Below are 20,305 nucleotides of genomic sequence, written 5' to 3'. Positions count from 1 at the left end.
TTCTAAAACTCTTTCCCTGTGCTAGTTATACCAAATTCAACATTGGTAAGTTGTTGGATTTATTAAACATTTGAGGTTGTACCAAACATGCTATATTTAGCTAATCTCTATTGAAATTAAGACTTTATTATTTTAAAATAAAGTCTCCAATGTAAGCCTATGGGGTCCATTGACTACCATGGGGAAAAATGAATTTAGCTGTTTTTCCCTCACCATGGCCTATAAAGCATATTTTTAAAAGTCCCTGCTTATCTTTACATACTACACACAACCCTTAGGGCAGTTAGAGCATGGGGGTGATATATGTAGAAATAAGGTAGTTTAGCACTTTGGAAGTACTTTTAATTCCAAAGTTAAATTCTGGCTTAACTTTAACTTAAAAGCAGCCACCAATGCAGGCCTGCCTTTAAAATAAAGCCAGGGCCCACAGCAGTGCAATCAGGGGTTTCCTATCTGCCTTGGGGTCCCTAAACCTAAATGCTCTCCCATATACTAGGGGTTTATTAGTAGGTTGTCAGAGCCAAATATAATTATGCCTAATTTTCATAATTTACACGGATCACTGGAACTGGTTAGCTGTGCTCAGGGTACAGTCAGAGTCAGAAAATACCAGTATCAACTAAAGGGGGGGGGGGGGGCAAAAAGTATGGGGGCTTCTCCAATTAGCCCAGTTTTTCCACACAGCTCCGCCCCACCCCCTTAGTCAACACGACCAGGAGGCCAAACGCAAACCTTGGAGAGTCTTCCTGGCTTGTCAGACAGGAAGACAGTGAGGCCAACTGCCTTCACTATTGCAGTGTGTTGGAAATGGCCCTTTTTGCAGGGTTATCCCCAAACCTTTTGCCTTCTTCTTCCTCCTTTTCTGATTTGTTTTGCTGGTTTATTGTTTCTGCACACTTCACCACTCCAGATCAGGGCTAAAGTGCATGTGTTCCCTATGTAAATTGCATTGGTGACTGGTTTATCCATGCTTGTCATAGTCAATGTACTGGTAGGTCTCTAGTAAAGTGCACTATGTGTGCCCATGGACTGTAAATCAAATACTACTAGTGGGCCTGCAGCACTGATTATGCCACCCACATGAGTAGCCCTGTCTCAGGCCTGCCACTTCAGTGTCTGTATGTGCAGTTTTGCACTGTCAATTCTACCTGCAAGTGTACCCACTTCAGCTTTCAATTTTTCAAAGCCTATCCCTTTCATAGGTTAACATAGGGGCTGCCTTTAAATATCCTTAAAGTGCAGTTTCCCTTTGAGGGCAGGTAGAAATGTACAGTTTGGGGTCTCTGAACTCACAATTTAAAAATACATATTTTAGTAAAATGGGTTTTTAGATTGTTAGTTTGCAAATGCCACTATTAGAAAGTGGGCATTGTCTTCCGTAAACCGTTCTGTGCCTCTGTGTTCTTGAGTTTTCTACATCTGGATCAGACTGACAGTTGGACTGTTTGTGAATCTCCACTAGACACTGACACAAAGGGATGTGCCTGCATCTCCTGATGGGCCATCTGGGATATAGTGGAGGGAAGAGTGATCACTTACACCTGGAAGGGCTGTGTCTGCCCTCACACAATGCAGTCTCCGACCTCCTGGTGTGTGTGTGCTTTGCTGGGCTGGCCTGCAGTTGCTGCTTCTGCCTTAAAGAGGGCAAAGACTGGACTTTGCTCTGTATCCTGCTTGTGATGTTTCTCCAAGGACTTGGAGTAGCGCTTGCCTTCTGTTGGAACTCTCAGGGATATCAAAGACTTCAGCTTCATCTGCTTACAGCACTAGGAACTGTGGTGGTCATTCTGACCGCGGCGGGCGGCGGTCGCCGCCCGCCATGCGGTTACCGCCGAATGACCGCTCCGCGGTCAGGAGACCGCGGCGGCCATACTGGCTTTCCCGCTGGGCCGGCGGGCGACCGCCAAAAGGCCGCCCGCCGGCCCAGCGGGAAAGCCCCTGCAACGAGGAAGCCGGCTCCGAATGGAGCCGGCGGAGTTGCAGGGGTGCGACGGGTGCAGTGGCACCCGTCGCGATTTTCACTGTCTGCTAAGCAGACAGTGAAAATCTGTATGGGGCCCTGTTAGGGTGAAAACCGCCAGAAACAGGCTGGCGGGAAGGGGGTCGGAATCCCCATGGCGGCGCTGCAAGCAGCGCCGCCTTGGAGGATTCCCTGGGCCAGGGGAAAACCGGCGGGAAACCGCCGGTTCCCCTTTTCTGACTGCGGCTTTACCGCCGCGGTCAGAATAGCCCTGGAAGCACCGCCAGCCTGTTGGCCGTGCTTCCGCGGTCCCCGGCCCTGGCGGTCATGGACCGGCAGGGTCGGAATGACCCCCTGTGTGTTTTCTCCTGCAACAGAAGAAAAACAACTGTGACGCCATCAATGATGCCCCTGACTGCACTGTGAGCTGACGACGCCACACAGAGCCTTGCCCTATGTCCCAATGCAACCCTGGTCTCACAGACGCCACCACCTGCCAAAATCACTGAGCCGCTGCTTACACCGTGACCTGTGGGCCCCGCACTCCGCATTGCCTTTCTCACACTGCAGCTTGGCATCCCTAACGACAATGTTCCATGCTAAAACCGAGGCCTGAGGACACCGCTTGTGAGGGACACAATGCACTGTCTCATCCCAAACTGCAGCCCTGGTCCACAACTGTCAGTGCCTTTAACTCCAGTTTTGTCAACAGATGCCCCTGTCTGCACTGCTACCCTTGGGTTCTGAATGGAGCCTGCTTAGTGTCGCACCACCGCCTCTGGCCTACCGATGACAGCTCTTCAGCATCGATGATGCCACTGCCTGCACCGTGACTTGGAGAAAACTCATGTTGCAACACCCCTGCACTTACCTGCACTCACCATAGTTGGCTCCCCCCATCCATGGGTGTCCTCCAGGGGTGGGCGAGGGTGACAGGGGTTGTCCTTGGGTGCAGGGAAGGGCACCTGTGGACTGCTTCCATGTTCTCCCACCATAGAAATTAGCCCACTGGTCCCTTAATGCCTGCCCTGACCCAGGTGTTAAACAACATCGCAAATCTGGCTAGGATCCATGTTTTAAGGCCCGCCTCCTCCTGTGCATCATTTTGACGCCAGAGGATAAATAAGGCGCACATGCTTTAGAGTAATTTTTTGCACTGGAACGCCTACCTTGCATTTCATGAGCTCAAGGTAGGTTTTCAAGTACAAAAAATGGCACACACTCCATAACTTTGGCACTAGACGGGTCTAGTGCCAAAGTATAAATAAGGAGATAAGTTTGTGCCGAATTTGCAGCAAAATAAATGACGCAAATCCGGCGCAATCAGAGTATAAATATGGGCCTGTATTTTTCAGTAATTCTTGCTAAATTAACATCTTTATTATTGTATGTTGGATTTTTCTAATTTTGGTCTTGTTTTACACGGATAAATATTGGCTATTGTTCTTAAACTGGTGTGGTTTACTTTTGTAGTGCTTTTACTGTATTACTGTTTCTTATGTGCAAATGTTTAACACATTGCTTCTGAGATAAGCCTGACTACTCGTACCAAGATACCAAGGGGGTTAGCAGTGGTTATATGAGCTGAGTATCTCCCTTATCCTGACTACAGTGAGAGTCCCTACTTGGACAGGGTGAAAACCGACTGCCAATTAGAGACCTAATTTCTAGCACAGTGCTTACTATGCTCTACATCCTCCTGTGGGCAGTTGACCCATCCCAACAGTAAGTAGACCCATTTTAACTTGGAACCTCACACTAGGGGTGTCTTCGTCATACCCCTCTGCTAGTTTGGATAGTGAGGTGCCCACCTCCTCTATCTCTAACTTTGGTAAGGCAACATCTAGTTTGCCCACAGAGGTTACCTAGCACTTGAGTAGCCCCACCATGACCAATAGGGTCAGTAGGCCCACTTTGCTTTTGGCTATGGGGTCTGCCTCCCATGCAAGTGTAGTATGGCCATGAAGGCCAGGACCCAGCAGAGGCTACTGACAGCTGTCATAATCCAGAATCACAGCATAGGCTCTCCACTGATAGGTGGATGAGCTGCTTTAGAGGCAAGAGTCAGAAAAAACATTATCAGCTCAAAATTGGGGCAAAAAGTAAGGGGGCTTCTGCCATCAGCCCGGTTATCCACTTTTGTAATGGGGTACTGTATCTACAAAACTCTAAATCAGGCACTTTAGCAATAATTATGAACATGGCGGGAAAGACCTCTGACCGCCGTGGCGGCGGTGAACAGAATCCTGCTGGCGGCGGCAAATGGAAACCCACCATATAATGATAGAAAACCCAACCCGCCAAAAATTCCCAGATTACTACTCCCCACCAGGACCTTGTCGGCGGGAATCCCGGCCCACCCCACCCCCCCACCACCAAGCACACCCACATCCCGCCCTCCAAATAATGATGCACAAATGATCTCGGCGGGCAGTGGAGGCCGGATGACCATTGCTGGCTGTGACCGCCACGGGCGGCAAGTGGGCCCAACAGCAACAACTGCACACATTGGCTAGGCCTATCACCCACACACCTGACACACATCTAGAACCCCATAAAACACCCCCAGACACACCCCACAATCCCTTGCAACAAAACCAAGACCAGAAGACGGACAGCAACAGAGCCAGACAAAGAACACCAGCAGACAGGACATGCATATTGACCCACACAGGAGCACGCAAACCTTGTCCCCAGTCCCAACACCATCCACCACCCTCACCATGTCCCCCCCAAAAATTCATGCTTCACTGAAAGGGAGCTAAGGACCATGGTGAGACGAGATCCTGAAGGTGGAGCCACACATATTCGGGTCCAAGGTGCAGCACACACCCATTGTGTGGAAAATGGAGCTGTGGCAGACCATTGTCAACAGGGTGACTGCAGTGGGACACCATCCATGCACCAGGGATGACATCCGCAAGAGATGGAACGACCTGCGGGGGAAGGTCAGGGCCATGGCATCCAGACACCACATCGCAGTGCAGAAGACTGGGGGAGGACTGCCACCAACACCACCCGACTACACCGACTGGGAGGAGAAGGTACTCACCATCCTGCACCCAGAGGGACTCACTGGACTCACTGGAGTAATGGACTTGGGTAAGTCATCTACAATTACCCCATATACAACACATCTGCAATGCATGCACCACCCCACCCCACCCACACCCACACCCACCTAGACCCACACCCCACACAGCCATTACCCACCACATCCACCCACTACCCACAACTCACAACCAGGCCCACATCACTCCCGCTGTGCACAGCCACCCACCCTTGCACGTACCCACAATGGAATAATACCCCCCACCACAATGTAACCCCACCACTGCCACTGAATGCAATGACCACCTCACAAAGGCACCCTGGAAGGCCACTAAAAGTCACACCAGCACAAAATTGCACAGTTCAGTACACCTCAAACCCTCATGCATTTGTAACAGACATGTCTATGTCCCCCAACAGGCACCACCACCCATGCAACCCTAATGGAGGGGACAAGGAGTGCCACAGCACTCCAGGGAGACAGAGGCACATCACAAGACTTGGGCGAAGGACCCCTGGACACTGATGAGCAGGCAGGCCCCTCACACAGTCCTGGATGCTCACCATGCAGCAGCCCCACCCAGGAAAACACTGTCACCCCTAACACCCAGTCAAGACCAGCAGGCCAGGGGAGGCGTGCCCACACCAGTGGACCCAGGGCACAGACATGTGGAACACAGCTACAGAGGCCACAGTCTCCCACTCCCAACATGCAGGAAGGCGAGGGCCCCAGTACAAGTGGCACGTCAAGACCTGTGCAGGGGACACAGGCACAGGGGGCCAGGGCAAGTTCAAGTGCCCCAGTGGGTCAGGTGGTAGGGCACCGGATGGATGCAGCAGCCCAGGACATCATTGCAGAGGTATTGGGGGCCTACCAACATACCCAAGACATGTTGGCACAGATTGTATCCACCCTGGAGCAAAGTCAGAGGATGCGGCTGGAACAACACCAGCAGGCCATGGAGCAGTGGAAAGAACACAATGCCACAATGGCCACCACTTCTGGAGCACTGCTGCAGTTGGTAAACAAACAGTCAGACACCCACACCGGACAAGAAGCCCCCACAACAGCCCTGGACAACCAGCAACAGATGACCCAAGCAGCAGAAACAGCACAGGAAATACCGTCAAAGGAATCACAAGGGCCAATCATGCCACCCCAAGAAGCTCCACAGCAGGCACTCAAATGTAGTCTCAGGCCAAGATATGGCACTGGAAACCCAACTAAGAACATGCCCCACTCCAACAATTGACACTGCTACTAATGCAAAGCAACCATCCCACCCATTCATCAACTACACTTAGCTGAGGGCTAAATAAAGTTCTATTCTACAAATAGGACCCACCTATGACATCCAACAGGGCTGCCACCAAGTCGGTTTTGAGGACACCAACCATTACGACTTCTATCACTGTACATAGCACATTTCACTGTATTCAACCAATAAACAAAATTTCTCACCTGTAACACTGTCCCCTGTCTTCAATGTTGAACAAAGTGGAGTATGGATGCAAATGGCAGAGAACAACTTTATTGTCAATTTGTGCCTGGTGGTGGTAATGTGTGTTTCAAATTATGCAAGGAAGGAATGCATATATTGTCTGTCAGTACCATGCTGAAGAGGTCCATGCCTCGCCTATCATGACCAATCCCTCCTATATGACATGGCACTCTTACAGTATCAGTCACTAACCACAATTCCAGACTTAAGTCCCAGATAGTTATTGGAAGTAGAGTTTTATCAGTTGGTTCTTGGGATGGACATCTTCCCCTTCCTTATCCTCACCATCACTCTCCTCACCTCTCTTTAGGTAACTGATCAGGACCTATAGCACCCTCCACCTCCAAAAGGGGGATTGAATGTCTCACAGACACGTTGTGGAATATGCAGCAGGCCACCTCTATTCTATACATCTTATCAGGCCCATAGGCCAGGGAACCCCCAGAGATAGGTAGACACCGGAATCTAGCCTTCAGGAGACCTATAGTACGCTCTATCACCCTCCTAGTACGTCCACGGGCCTCATTGTATTTCCTCTCTGCAGCCGTCCTGAGATTCCTCACCGGTGTCAGGAGCCAACGCAAGTTTGGATATCCAGAATCACCTAGAGAAATGGTCAATACAGAGTTGTCATTGTAATGCCCTTAGTCAGACAGGCTGGTTTTCTGCAATGTGTCAGTTAGTGACAGACAAACTTACCTATGATCCACCCTCTGTCCTCTTGTAGTTGTTCCATCTTCTGTGGCACACTACTGTTCCTCAAAACAAATGAATCATGGACTGAACCCGGAAACATAGCATTCACATGGGAAATGTACTGGTCTGCAGTACATACCAATTGGATGTTCATGGAGTGAAAGTTCTTCCTGTTTCTGTACACCTGTTCACTCGCTCTTGGGGGGATGATAGTTAGGTGGGTACCATAGATGGCACCTATGACATGGGGAATGTTTGCAAAGGCATAGAAGTCAGACTTGATGGCAGGGAGGTCAGCACTTTGTGGGAATCGCACATAGGATTGCAGATGTTGTACACATGCATTCAGAAACCTTGTCAGTACCTGGCTGAACATTGGCTGGGGGAAACCAGCACCCATGCCCACTGTCACTTGAAATGAGCCTGTGTCCAGAAAATGGAGTGTGGAGAGCACCTGCACCTCAGTTGGAATGCCATGCTGATTATGATTTCTGGGAGTCAGTGCAGGATACAGTAATACACATAGGTCCTGAATACTTGCACGTGTGAGTCTGTAAGTGATAATGATCTGATGCTCCACCATGGTCCCCATATCCACAAGTGGTCTGTAAACCGAGGGTGCCCTTCCTCACCACAATGGTCAGTACCTATGAGGGGTAAGAAAAAGGAGTGATGTGCACACATACATTGGCAGATTTGTTCATAGTAGTGTCTGTACAATAATACATCTGCAACCTGACAGATGTATATGTACATCACTAGGAGGGAATGGAGTAAATCATTTGTGATTATATACTCAATGGATAGAGGCCTAGGTGCTTCATATGGATAGTAGGCCCAGCATTGTGAAACAATATGCGTAAGCGATGGGAAAATGTCTGCCCACTTAGTAGTTCTGCCCCTTTGTTGTGGAAGTGACCTAATAATGCTAGCGGTTGACGTCACAGCGTACGGCGGTGTTGACCACTGTTCACACCCTCATTGGCTAACATGGATGCCAATGGGGAATCCTGGCATATCTTGATCGCCGCCGGTGGTGACGGTGCATACCGCCGCGGAACGTACGCACGTTCGTCATCGTTTGATCACTTGACTCCCTGATCTTGTGCGGACAGGTACTCCACTCTGTGTACTGCTGTGGCCTGCCTCTGGCTATGGATGTTTTACGTGATACAGGGGAAAGGGCCCCCGCCTTCAACCAGGAAGAACTGGAGAAACTAGTGGAAGGGGTCCTGCCCCTGTACGACAGACTCTACGGTCGGCCAGAGGTACAGGTGAGTCCGGGTTTGGGGGGGGACTGTGTGAGTAATGGATGGAGTGGATTGCACAGATGTGTGTTCCTGTGATCCAGGATGGGCCTTGGTGCATGGAATGCTGCATGCCACTGTCCTGCATGTCTGGGAGTACTATCTGTCCTATGTTTGACAATCTGTCAGCTGTTGCCATCGTGCAGGTGTCTGACCTCTGTGTTCCATTTCTGTGTCACCCTACTAGGTCAGCGCCCACCAGAAGAGGGCACATTGGCATGCCATCGCCAAGGAGGTATGGACCCTGGGGGTCTACAACCGGCAGAGCACCCACTGTCGAAAGAGGTGGGAGGACCTGCGGCACTGGGTGCAGAAGATCACTGTGGCCCACCTGGGGAAGTCCTCCCAATGTGGAAGGAGTGCCCATTGGGCACTGACCCCCCTCATGTGAAGGATCCCAGCAGTGGCGTACCCAGACCTGGATGGGCGCATGAAGGCTGCACAGCACTCACAAGGGGGTGAGTACTCACAGACCATACTTCAGCCTGGAAGGTTGAGTGTGTGTGCGATAGGGCTCATGGTGCTTATAGCAGAGAATTTGACTGGTGTCCAGCTACTGTCTGCTCCCCAAAGGGTGTAGGGGTGTCCCTGTCAGGTTTCACCTACCTCAGCTCCAATACAATTTCAGGGGATGGGTGTAGGTCAATATACTGCTCAGTAGTCAGGGGCATGGCCATGGGCATGGTGCATGGTGCTGCCTGTTGGGTGTGTCTTGGGTGTGTCTGCTGGGTAGGTGTATGTCTGGCCATTGTGTATCAGCATTCAGCTATTTACAAGTGTCTCTCCTGTTTTGTCTCTCCATCCCTGTTCTCTTGTGTTTGTTTGGTACAGCATCAACATCAGGCGAGGGAGCTGAGGCACCGGAAAGTGGGGAGGCAGCGGCCCACGGATCCTCGGAGGCAGAGACAACAGACGTCCAGGGGAACAGTGGGTAGGAGAGCGAGGGGACTTCCACGGAGGAGGCTACTACCACAGGAGGTAGTGACTCTGAGACCTCCTCCGATGGGGGTCCTCTGGCGGTGGCAGACACTAGTGGACACACCACTATCCGTGAGATACACCACCCATACCATCAGCGCCCTCCCTTCTGCTCCCCACCGAGTTGCCCGTATCCTTCGCCCCAGGCACCTCCTCCTCTACCCCAGTCAGCCCTGCAGCCCTCACAGAGGAGGCTATTGACCTCCTGAGAACCATCTCTGTAGGGCAGGCAACCACTGTCAATGCCATCCAGGGTCTGGCTTCTGAGGTGCAGCAGACCAATGCCTATCTGGATGGCATTCACGGTGCCGTGTCTGCCCTACAGAGATCTTTTGAGGCTCTGGCCTCCTCTTGGACGGCAGCCAGTTTCCCTGGCCATTCCGTCCCCCCTCCAACCTCCTCTACCCCTTCCAGCACCCCAATCCATTCACCCGTCCAAAGTACACAATCAGACCCGCTTACAAGCACATCAACACACAAGAAGCACACTTCCAAGCACAAGCACCACACCTCCCATCACAAGCATTCACCCAGCCAATCGACACCTGCACACACAACAACGTCCACTTCCCCCAGTGTTCCCGCATCTTCTGCCTCCCTGTCTGTCCCCTCTACATCCACACCCTCATGCACAGCACCTTCACTCACTGTTACTGCTCCTCTTTCTGCACTCACCACAATAGCAGACAGCCATACATGCACCCCATACACCACAAATGCACTCACCACCTCACATACAGCACACTCACCAGACTTGCAGACACCCACCCAACATACATCCACACTAGCTGTCTGTCTTCTCCCACTGTGTCCACCCTCCCACCTCCCAAAAGACTCAAACACACCAAGACACCCACCCATCAGACATCCACCACACCACAGCATACTGAGCAGTCATCTGCACCCACTACACGCACACCTATACCCCATACATCCACTCCCTCTGCCTCCACTCCCACGCCCTCATCCACGCCCACCCCAATTGCTCCCAAGAAACGTTTCCTCTCCTGTGCAGACCAGTTCCAACCCACTGGCCCACTCCGTCTTGTCCCGAAACGTGCCCACCTCTTTGCCCCTTCCGCTCCTTCCACATCACAGCCCACCCCGGTCCAGCCTTCCCATTCCTGTGCCCCTTTTCCGGTGAAGAAGAAGGCCCGCTCAGAGCCTAAGGCATCCAGCTCCACTCGAGTCAAACAGCCCCCACCCTCTTCAAAGGAGAAGCCCCCTCCAACCTCCTCACGCAAGTCAAAGTCCCACCCCCATTGAAAATCCCCGCCCCCCCTCCGTGAGGTGCCTGGATCCCCATATGGTGCCCCGTTCAGTAGAGTACCCAGCACTTTTGGGAGTCAGGTCTGGCCAGTTGTGGCCAAGGACAAATTACTTTTTAGGGACTGCCCATTGGCCCTGTTGGCACTGTTTTGCTCAGTGAGCTACAAATTAAAGTTTCTGTGTGGCCTCTGTTTGGGCTGCACGCAGTTCCATCCTGGTGTTTGTTTTAAATATTTTTGGGTGTGGGGCTATTGTATGTAGTATGGTCAAGTTGCAGTGGCCTTCGGTCGGGTACGTCCCTCTTGGTGTGGGGACTCTGACTTGTGCTGGTGGGAAGGGTTTGGGGGGCATTGCAGAGTGGGTGGAGTCGGTGGGTATGTAACTTTGCCCTTTCGTCCCTTGTGTCGTAGGTTGCGTACTTACAGTCGTCGTCTTCGTCAGCGGTCTTGGTCATGTAGATATATGGCAAGGAGCAAGGCTGGCATGATCAGCAGCTCTCTGTCCATGGCTGCCGCTGCACGTTTTGTGGAACTCCCATGAGTGTTACCTTCTCTTTGTTTCTTTTCCGCCTGGCTTTGTGTGGCAGTGGTTCCCGCCCAGGTAGTGGCGGCGGAATGTTGGTTCATAATTTGATGGGCGGGTTGGGCCTTTCCGATGGCCTGTGGGCAGACTCTGCCGTCGTCAGCGGGACTCCTTTCCTGGCGGTGGGTGGTGCCCGGGATGCGTGTATTTTTTGTTTGGTTCATTATTTGACAGTCTGGCCCGCTCCTCTGTTGGCGGTTTCTACCTCCACCGCTGGCGGAGTGGAACAGACCGCCATGTTCATAATGAGGGCCTTGGTTTGGTACATGATCTCAGTTGCTTATTTCATACATTTGAATAGCTGTTTCATAAGTATATTCCTGGCAACAAGAAAACTGCAAGTGCTCCACCTATATGCTCGAATGGAGGAGGGGCAAGGATGAAGTTGATATAAAGAACAGAGAGATTATGGGTCAGAACCAGAGTAACTGAATGTAATCTGCTGACAATGTCTTAAATGCTAAGCTGTTTCAGCATATGATCTTCTCTTGTAGTATTCCCAGTTAATTACAGAATTCCAGGGTGAAGTCGTACTACTCCTGGCTTATCCCTGTCTTACTCCTTACTTAATCCTGGAATTGAGATGTAAGCCTGCAGTACAGTAAGAATAAATTACAGCAAAATCTTTGTGAATTGGGCCCATGGTGATATTCTGATTTCGGAGGCTGTTGTTTTCCAGCAGTAAAGCCCTTTCTTGAGTATGGGTCACATAGAGTGCTATTAATAGGAATAGCAGAATCTTAATCTGGTTTTCTACTGGAATGATATAGGAATAGTAGGAAAGAAACACAGGTACTCATATATGAGGCCCTTGTGCCACCAGACCGTCACTTTTAGTGATGCTCCAGTGGCACAGTGCACTGCTCCATGTTAAAAAGGTGGATTTAAGCCACTTTTTGTGGCTTTATACAAACTTGTAAATATGAGCCACTCCATGCAGTTTTCTGTGTCAAAGGGGCCGGCAATGGGTGTTGCTATGGGTGTACGCATGCAAAACCCATTGCATTTTGATGCTGCCCACATTTATGAGAAATTGTACACCTGAGGTGCCGACAAAAAACAAATGCCTCCACCGTGGTGGTGTTAAATTGGCACAACAAGGAGAAATAGTTTTATTTCTCCTCATTTTTTGTTCTTTGCACCATGGCGTAAGGGTGTCTGCATTGGCACTAGGCAGCTGCTTAAGCGTTGGTGCAGGGTTAACGGCTACGGTCACCTCATCCTGCACCCGGGAACTGGGGGGAGCTCTTCCTTTTGAAGTCTCTATCAGCGTTTCAAAAGCCGGATTGTAAAGCAATCAGGCTTTTGAAACGCCCACTAGACACCAGGGATTTATTTTCAATGTGGAAATTGGCATAAGGGAGCGACCCCTTGGGCAGGGGTCGCTCCCAGGGGGGCATTTTTTTAAAGGCCTTTTCTGCCCCCCTCTGGGGACAGATCTGCCTATTATTAGGCCGATTTGCCCCCGGGGGGGCAGAAACCTGTAGGCACCAGGGATCATTTTTTTTTTGTTTTGTTTTTGTTTTTAGAGGTGGGGAGCGACCCCTTGGGCAAGGGTCGCTCCCCTAGGGGGGAAATTAAATTTAGGCCATTTCTGTCCCCCTTGGGGGCAGATTGGCCTATTTTTATGAGGCCAATCTGCCCCCAAGGTGGACAGAAACCACTAGACACCAGGGAGTTTTTTTTTTTCTTTGTGAATTTCACACAAGGGGAGCGACCCCTTAGGCAAGGGTCGTTCCCCTGAGGGGCAAATTTATTTTAGGCCATTTCTGCCCCCCTGAGGGGCAGATCAGCCTATTTTAATTAGGCCAATCTGCCTCCAGGGCGGCAGAAACCACTAGGCACCGTGGATTTTGTTGTTGTTGTTTTACAGATGGTGAGCATTTCATTAGTCAAGGGTCGCTGCCCTGTGGAGCAAATTGTATTTAGACCATTTCTGCCCCCTTTGGGGGCAGATCGGGCGATTTTAGGTCAATCTGCCCCCAAGGGGGGCAGAAACAACTAGGCACTGGGGATATTTTTTTGCGCCAATGTCACGTAAGAGGAGCGACCCCGTAGGCAAGGGTCGCTCGCTGGGGTTGGGGGGCAAATTTATTTTAGGCCATTTCTGCCCCCCTGCAGGCAGATCGGCCTATTGTTATTAGGCCGATCTTCCCCCAGGGCGGGCAGAAACCTCTAGGCGCCAGGGCAATTTTTTTTTTGTTTTTTTTTTGTTTGTTTCTTTGTTTTTTTAGAGATGGGGAGCAACCCATTAGGCAAGAGTCACTCCCCTGTGGGGCAAATTGTATTTAGACCATTTCTGCCCCCCTTGGGGGCAGATCGGGTGATTTTAGGTCAATCTTCCCCCAAGGGGCACGGAAAAAACTAGGCACTGGGGATTTTTTTTTGCGCCAATGTCACGTAAGGGGAGCGACCCCGTGGGCAAGGGTGGCTCCCGGGGAGGGGGGTTGGGGGACAAATTTATTTTAGGCCATTTCTGCCCCCCCCTGGGGGCAGATCGGCCTATTGTTATTAGGCCGATCTTCCCCCAGGGCGGGCAGAAACCTCTAGGCGCCAGGGCTATTTTTTTTCAGTTTTTTTTTGTTTGTTTGTTTTTTTAGAGATGGGGAGCGACCCATTAGGCAAGGGTCGCTCCCCTGGGGGGCAAATTGTATTTAGACCATGTCTGCCCCCCTTTGGGGCAGATCGGCAGATATTAGGTCAATCTGCACCCAGGGGACAGAAACAACTAGGCACCGGGGATTTTTTTTTTTGCGCCAATGTCACGCAAAGGGAGCGACCCCATAGGCAAGGGTCGCTCCCGGGGGGCTTGTGGAGGGGGTGGGGGCAAATTTATTTTGGGCCATTTCTGCCCCCCCGGGGACAGATCGGCCTATTGTTTTTAGGCCGATCTGCCCCCAGGGGGGGCAGAAACCTCTAGGCGCCAGGGCTAATTTATTTTTGTGCTTTTTTTTGTTTTTTTGTTTTTTAGAGATGGGGAGCGACCCATTAGGCAAGGGCCGCTCCCCTCTGGGGCAAATTGTATTTAGACCATTTCTGCCCCCCTTGGGGGCGGATCGGCCAATTTTAGGTCAATCTGCCCCCAAGGGGGCAGAAACAACTAGGCACCGGGGATTTTTTTTTGCGCCAATGTCACGCAAGGGGAGCGACCCCGTAGGCAAGGGTCGCTCCCAGGGGGTCTTGTGGAGGGGGTGGGAGGCAAATTTATTTTAGGCCATTTCTGCCCCCCCGGGGCAGATTGAACTAGTTTTATTAGGGCGATCTGCCCCCAGGGGGGGCAGAAACCTCTAGGCGCCAGCGCTAATTTATTTTTGTGGGTTTTTTTTTGTTTGTTTTTTAGAGATGGGGAGAGACCCATTAGGCAAGGGTCGCTCCCCTGGGGGGCAAAGTGTATTTAGACCATTTCTGCCTCCCTTGGGGGCAGATCAGCCAATTTTTGTTAGGCCAATCTGCCCCCATGGGGGCAGAAACCACTTAGGCACCAGGGATTGGTGTGTGTGTATGCGTGTGTTTTCTTTAGGGAGGCAGCCCATTGGGTAAGGGTCACTCCACATGGGAGCACATTACTGTTGGCCATATCTGCCCTCCATTGGGGGCTGATGGGCCTATTTGTGGAAGGCCCATCTGCCCCAAGTGGTAGCAAAAAGCCCACCAGAGGCCAGGGAAGTTTTTTTTCCAAAAGTAAGAGGGTGGGGTATGGCCATAAATGGGGCCAAAGTTGTTCTGCCCACTAGTGGGCAGATAGGGCAATTACCCCTGATCCACACCCCGGGGGGGGCAGAAAGTCTACTAGATGCCAGGGAATTTAAAAAAAACAAAAAATATTTGGGTGGTGGCTACCAACCAGTATGGGCCTGGTTGCGCCCCCACCTCAACTGAAGGGGGTAACAGTCTTTCAGCTCTCCCCCGCACTCTAAAACATCTTATCCCACAGCAAGCAAGAAGGCATTTGATTATTTGGGGTTTTAGGTTTACATTTGGGCCATGAGAACTTGGCTTATTCTCAAAATAGCCCCACTTGAATGGTGAAGGCTGCACCTTATGGACTTTGGGACGCTGCCATGTAGAAAAATCCACAAGACTTAGACACATCTGAAAACTAAACATCTCGGTGATTCCAGACTGGTGTGTTTCACATGCACCACGCACCATTTTTGTACCCACAATCCCCTGCAAACCTCCAACTTTGCTGGAAATCACACATTTTTCCCACATTTTTGTGATGGAACCTTCCGGAATCTGCAGAAATCCAAAAAATTCCTACCACCGAGCATTGTCTCATCTATACCGATAAAAATTCTGCTGCACTTGTCAGCCTAAAAATGTTTTTTTGTAAACTGCCCTTTTGGACCCCCTTTGTTCCCCCTCAATATCGACATGTTTTTGGCTCTTCCCTTTCACAAGCACTTGGCCCACCTACACAAATGAGGTATCATTTTTACTGGGAGACTGAGGGGAACATTGGGTGGTATGAAATGTGTCCCAGTGTGGTGATCCCACACAGAAATGTGAGAAAAATTTGTTTTTTTAGCTGAATTTGAGGTTTGCTGAGGATTCTGGGTAAGAAAACACTGGGGGATCCACGCAAGTCACACCTCAATGGTCTTCCTTCGGGTGTCTAGTTTTCAGAAATGTCTGGGTTTGGTAGGTTTCCCTAGAAGGCTGCTGAGCCTAGGACCAAAAAAGTAGGCACCCCCCTGCAAAAACAGGTAGTTTTGATAATTTTGACGTGTCCACATTGTGTTTTGGGGCATTTCCTGTTGCGGGCGCTAGGCCTAACCACACAAGTGAGGCATAATTTTTATCGGGAGACTTGGGGGAACGCTGGGTGGAAGGAAATTTGTGGCTCCTCTCAGATTCCAGAACTTTCTGTCACCAAAATGTGAGGAAAACGTGTTTTTTTAGCCAAATTTTGAGGTTTGCAAATGATTCTGGGTAACAGAACCTGGTCAGATCCCCACAAGTCACCCCATCTTGGATTCCCCTAGGTCTCTAGTTTTCGAAAATGCACAGGTTTGGTAGGTTTCCCTAGGTGCCGGCTGAGCTAGAGGCCAAAATCTACAGGTTGGCACTTTGCAAAAAACACCTCTGTTTTCTGTCAAAAAATCTGATGTGTCCACGTTGTGTTTTGTGGCATTTCCTGTCGCGGGCGCTAGGCCTACCTACACAAGTGAGGTATCATTTTTATCGGGAGACTTGGGGGAACGCTGGGTGGAAGGAAATTTGTGGCTCCTCTCAGATTCCAGAACTTTCTGTCACCTAAATATGAGGAAAATGTGTTTTCATAGCCACATTTTGAGGTTTGCAAAGGATTCTGGGTAACAGAACCTGGTCAGAGCCCCACAAGTCACCCTATCTTGGATTCCCCTAGGTCTCTAGTTTAAAAAAATGCACAGGTTTGGTAGGATTCCCTAGGTGCCGGCTGAGCTAGAGGCCAAAATGTACAGGTAGGCACTTTGCAAAAAACACCTCTGTTTTCTGTAGAAAAATGGGATGTGTCCACGTTGTGTTTTGGGGCATTTCCTGTCACAGGCACTAGGCCTACCCACACAAGTGAGGTATCATTTTTATCGGGAGACTTGGGGGAAAGCTGGGTGGAAGGACATTTGTGGCTCCTCTCAGATTCCAGAACTTTCTGTCACCGAAATGTGAGGAAAACGTGTTTTTTTAGCCAAATTTTGAGGTTTGCAAAGGATTCTGGGTAACAGAACCTGGTCAGAGTCCCACAAGTCACTCCATCTTGGATTCCCCTAGGTCTCTAGTTTTCAAAAATGCACAGGTTTGGTAGGTTTCCCTAGGTGCCGGCTGATCTAGAGGCCAAAATCTACAGGTAGGCACTTTGCAAAAAACACCTCTGTTTTCTGCAGAAAAATGGGATGTGTCCACGTTGTGTTGTGGGGCATTTCCTGTTGCGCGCGCTAGGCCTACCCAGACAAGTGAGGTATCATTTTTATTGGGCGACTTGCGGGAACGCTGGGTGGAAGGACATTTGTGGCTCCTCTCAGATTCCAGAACGTTCTGTCACCTAAATGTGAGGGAAAAGTGTTTTCATAGCCAAATTTTGAGGTTTGCAAAGGATTCTGGGTAACCGAACCTGGTCAGAGCCCCACAAGTCGCCCTATCTTGGATTCCCCTAGGTCTCTAGTTTTAAAAAATGCACAGGTTTGGTAGGTTTCCATAGGTGCCGGCTGAGCTAGAGGCCAAAATCTACAGGTAGGCACTTTTCAAAAAACACCTCTGTTTTCTGTAGAAAAATGGGATATGTCCACGTTATGTTTTGGGGCATTTCCTGTCACGGATGCTATGCCTACCCACACAAGTGAGGTATCATTTTTATCGGGAGACTTGGGGGAACGCTGGGTGGAAGGAAATTTGTGGCTCCTCTTAGATTCCACAACTTTCTGTCACCTAAATGTGAGGAAAACGTTTTTTTAGCCAGATTTTGAGGTTTGCAAAGGATTCTGGGTAACAGAACCTGGTCAGAGCCCCACAAGTCACCCTATCTTGGATTCCCCTAGGTCTCTAGTTTTAAAAAATGCACAGGTTTGGTAGGTTTCCCTAGGTGCCGGCTGACCTAGAGGCTAAAATCTACAGGTAGGCACTTTGCAAAAAACACCTCCGTTTTCTGTAGAAAAATGGGATGTGTCCACGTTGTGTTTTGGGGCATTTCCTGTCGCGGGCGCTAGGTCTACCCACACAAGTGAGGTACCATTTTTATTGGGAGACTTGGGGGAACATAGAATAGCAAAACAAGTGTTATTGCCCCTTGTCTTTCTCCACATTTTTAACTTCCAATTATAAGAGAGTGTGTAGAAAAGACGTCTATTTGAGAAATGCCCTGTAATTCACATTCTAGTATGGGCGCCCCGGAATTCAGAGATGTGCAAATAACCACTGCTCCTCAACACCTTATCTTGTGCCCATTTTGGAATTACAATGGTTTTCTTGATAACTATTCTTCACTCTTTATATTTCAGCAAATAAATTGCTGTATACCCGGTGTAGAATGAAAACCCACTGCAGGGTGCAGCTCATTTATTGGCTCTGGGTACCTAGGGCTCTTGATGAACCTACAAGCCCTATATACCCCTGCAACCAGAAGAGTCCAACAGACGTAATGGTATAGTGCTTTCAAAAATCTGACATTGCAGGAAAAAGTTACAGAATAAAACGTAGAGAAAATTGCTGTTTTTTTTACCTCAATTTACATTTTTTTTTTTTTCAGTTGTTATTTTCTGTCGGAAACCCTTGTAGGATCTACTCAAATTAGCCCTTGCTGAATTTAGAATTTTGTCTACTTTTCAGAAATGTTTAGGTTTCTGGGATCCAGCATTGGTTTCATGCCCATTTCTGTCACTGACTGGAAGAAGGCTGAAAGCACAAAAAATCATAAAAATTGGGTATGTCCCAGTAAAATGCCAAAATGTTGTTTAAAAAGTGGGTTTTCTGATTCAAGTCTGCCTGTTCCTGAAACCTGGGAAGCTGGTGAGTTTATTACTGCAAATCCTTTCTTGATGCCATTTTCAGGGAAAAAACCACAAGCCTTCTTTTGCTGCCCCTTTTTCCCATTTAAAAAAAAACAAAAAAAACTTTTCACTGTATTTTGGCTAATTCCTTGGCCTCCTTCAGGGGAACCCACAAAGTCTGGGTACCTGTAGAATCCCTAGGGTGTTGGAAAAAAAGGACGCAAATTTGGCGTGGGTAGCTTATGTGGACAAAAAGTTATGAGGGCCTAAGTGAGAACTATTCCAAATAGGCAAAAAAAGGCCTGGCACAGGAGGGGGAAAAGGCCTGACAGCGAAGCGGTTAAACACAGGGATGCACCGTATTCTTGAAAACGCAGCTCATTCCTGCACTTTAGAAATGATGCAACTTGACACAACAATATTGATTGCGGCACCATGCTGCACCATTTCTTAATAAATGAGTCCCATAGTTTTTCCACTTTTTCTAAGTCTTAAGGAGAAATGTCTACTTCATCTGTATGCCACCACCAAGCTTTCTATACAACATTAATGGAAGGGCAGAAAGACAGGTGATAGTATTATATATCAGACACCTCCACCTGCCTCTCTCAAGTCTCTGATATACCGACAAAGGCAAAAGAATCTCAACCACCACAATCCTCTGGCATAAGACTTTACGCAGACCAATGCTGAAAGGGATTATGATGAGAGTGATTACAGCTGCTCTTTCTCAGAACCTTCCAGCACTACAGCAGCTTAAGTTGGGTAAGGGAATGGAATGTTACTTATATGGCCCATCCTCACCCCAGAAAAAAAGCTGCCACTATGAAGTCCGTTCAGTCAGAGACCTCATCAGACCCCTGACCTCACCACAGCTACAATAGAGTACTGCAACCCATCAGCACCATGCTCACACCCATTATGGATGCCTTCACTTCTTCTGTGACTTTTCCAGATTTTAGGAAACACTCAACTGTCCTCCTATGTCTAAAGATCTCCCTTCTATCATTTCCAGCCAAAGTCTTATAGAAAATCAGCAAGAGATGCCTCACTGAATAATACCACCAACTCTTCAACACCACTCGGTCTGGTTTCAATCCCAATGAAATCTTGGAAAATGCCCTCATTGCCTCCAAGGGTGACATCTGCAGGACTCTGAATGGAGGAGGCATGGCAGCCCTCATCCTCGTGAAATTCTGTGCAGCCTGTGACACAGTGTCCCACCTCAACCTCAGCCAAAGCCTACACATCATTGGAATCCAAGGACATGTATGCCAATGAATCTGGTCCTTCATGATTGGAAGGAACCGGTCTGTCAGCCTGCCATGCAATGCATACATGATCCTCTAGCTAGCATCATCTGTTCCAATGGCATCAACATCCTCTTCTGTATCAATGACAGTCAACTCATTCTCTCCTTCAGCAACAAGGCACCTAATACTAATACTCCTCAGACTAAATCATGACTAAAATCCCCAACTGAATGAAGACCAA

This window comes from Pleurodeles waltl, chromosome 2_1, assembly GCF_031143425.1.
Source record: "Pleurodeles waltl isolate 20211129_DDA chromosome 2_1, aPleWal1.hap1.20221129, whole genome shotgun sequence".
Taxonomy (NCBI): Eukaryota; Metazoa; Chordata; class Amphibia; order Caudata; family Salamandridae; genus Pleurodeles; species Pleurodeles waltl.
The sequence above is the reverse complement of the archived record's forward strand: the minus strand, read 5'-3'. Positions refer to the sequence as shown.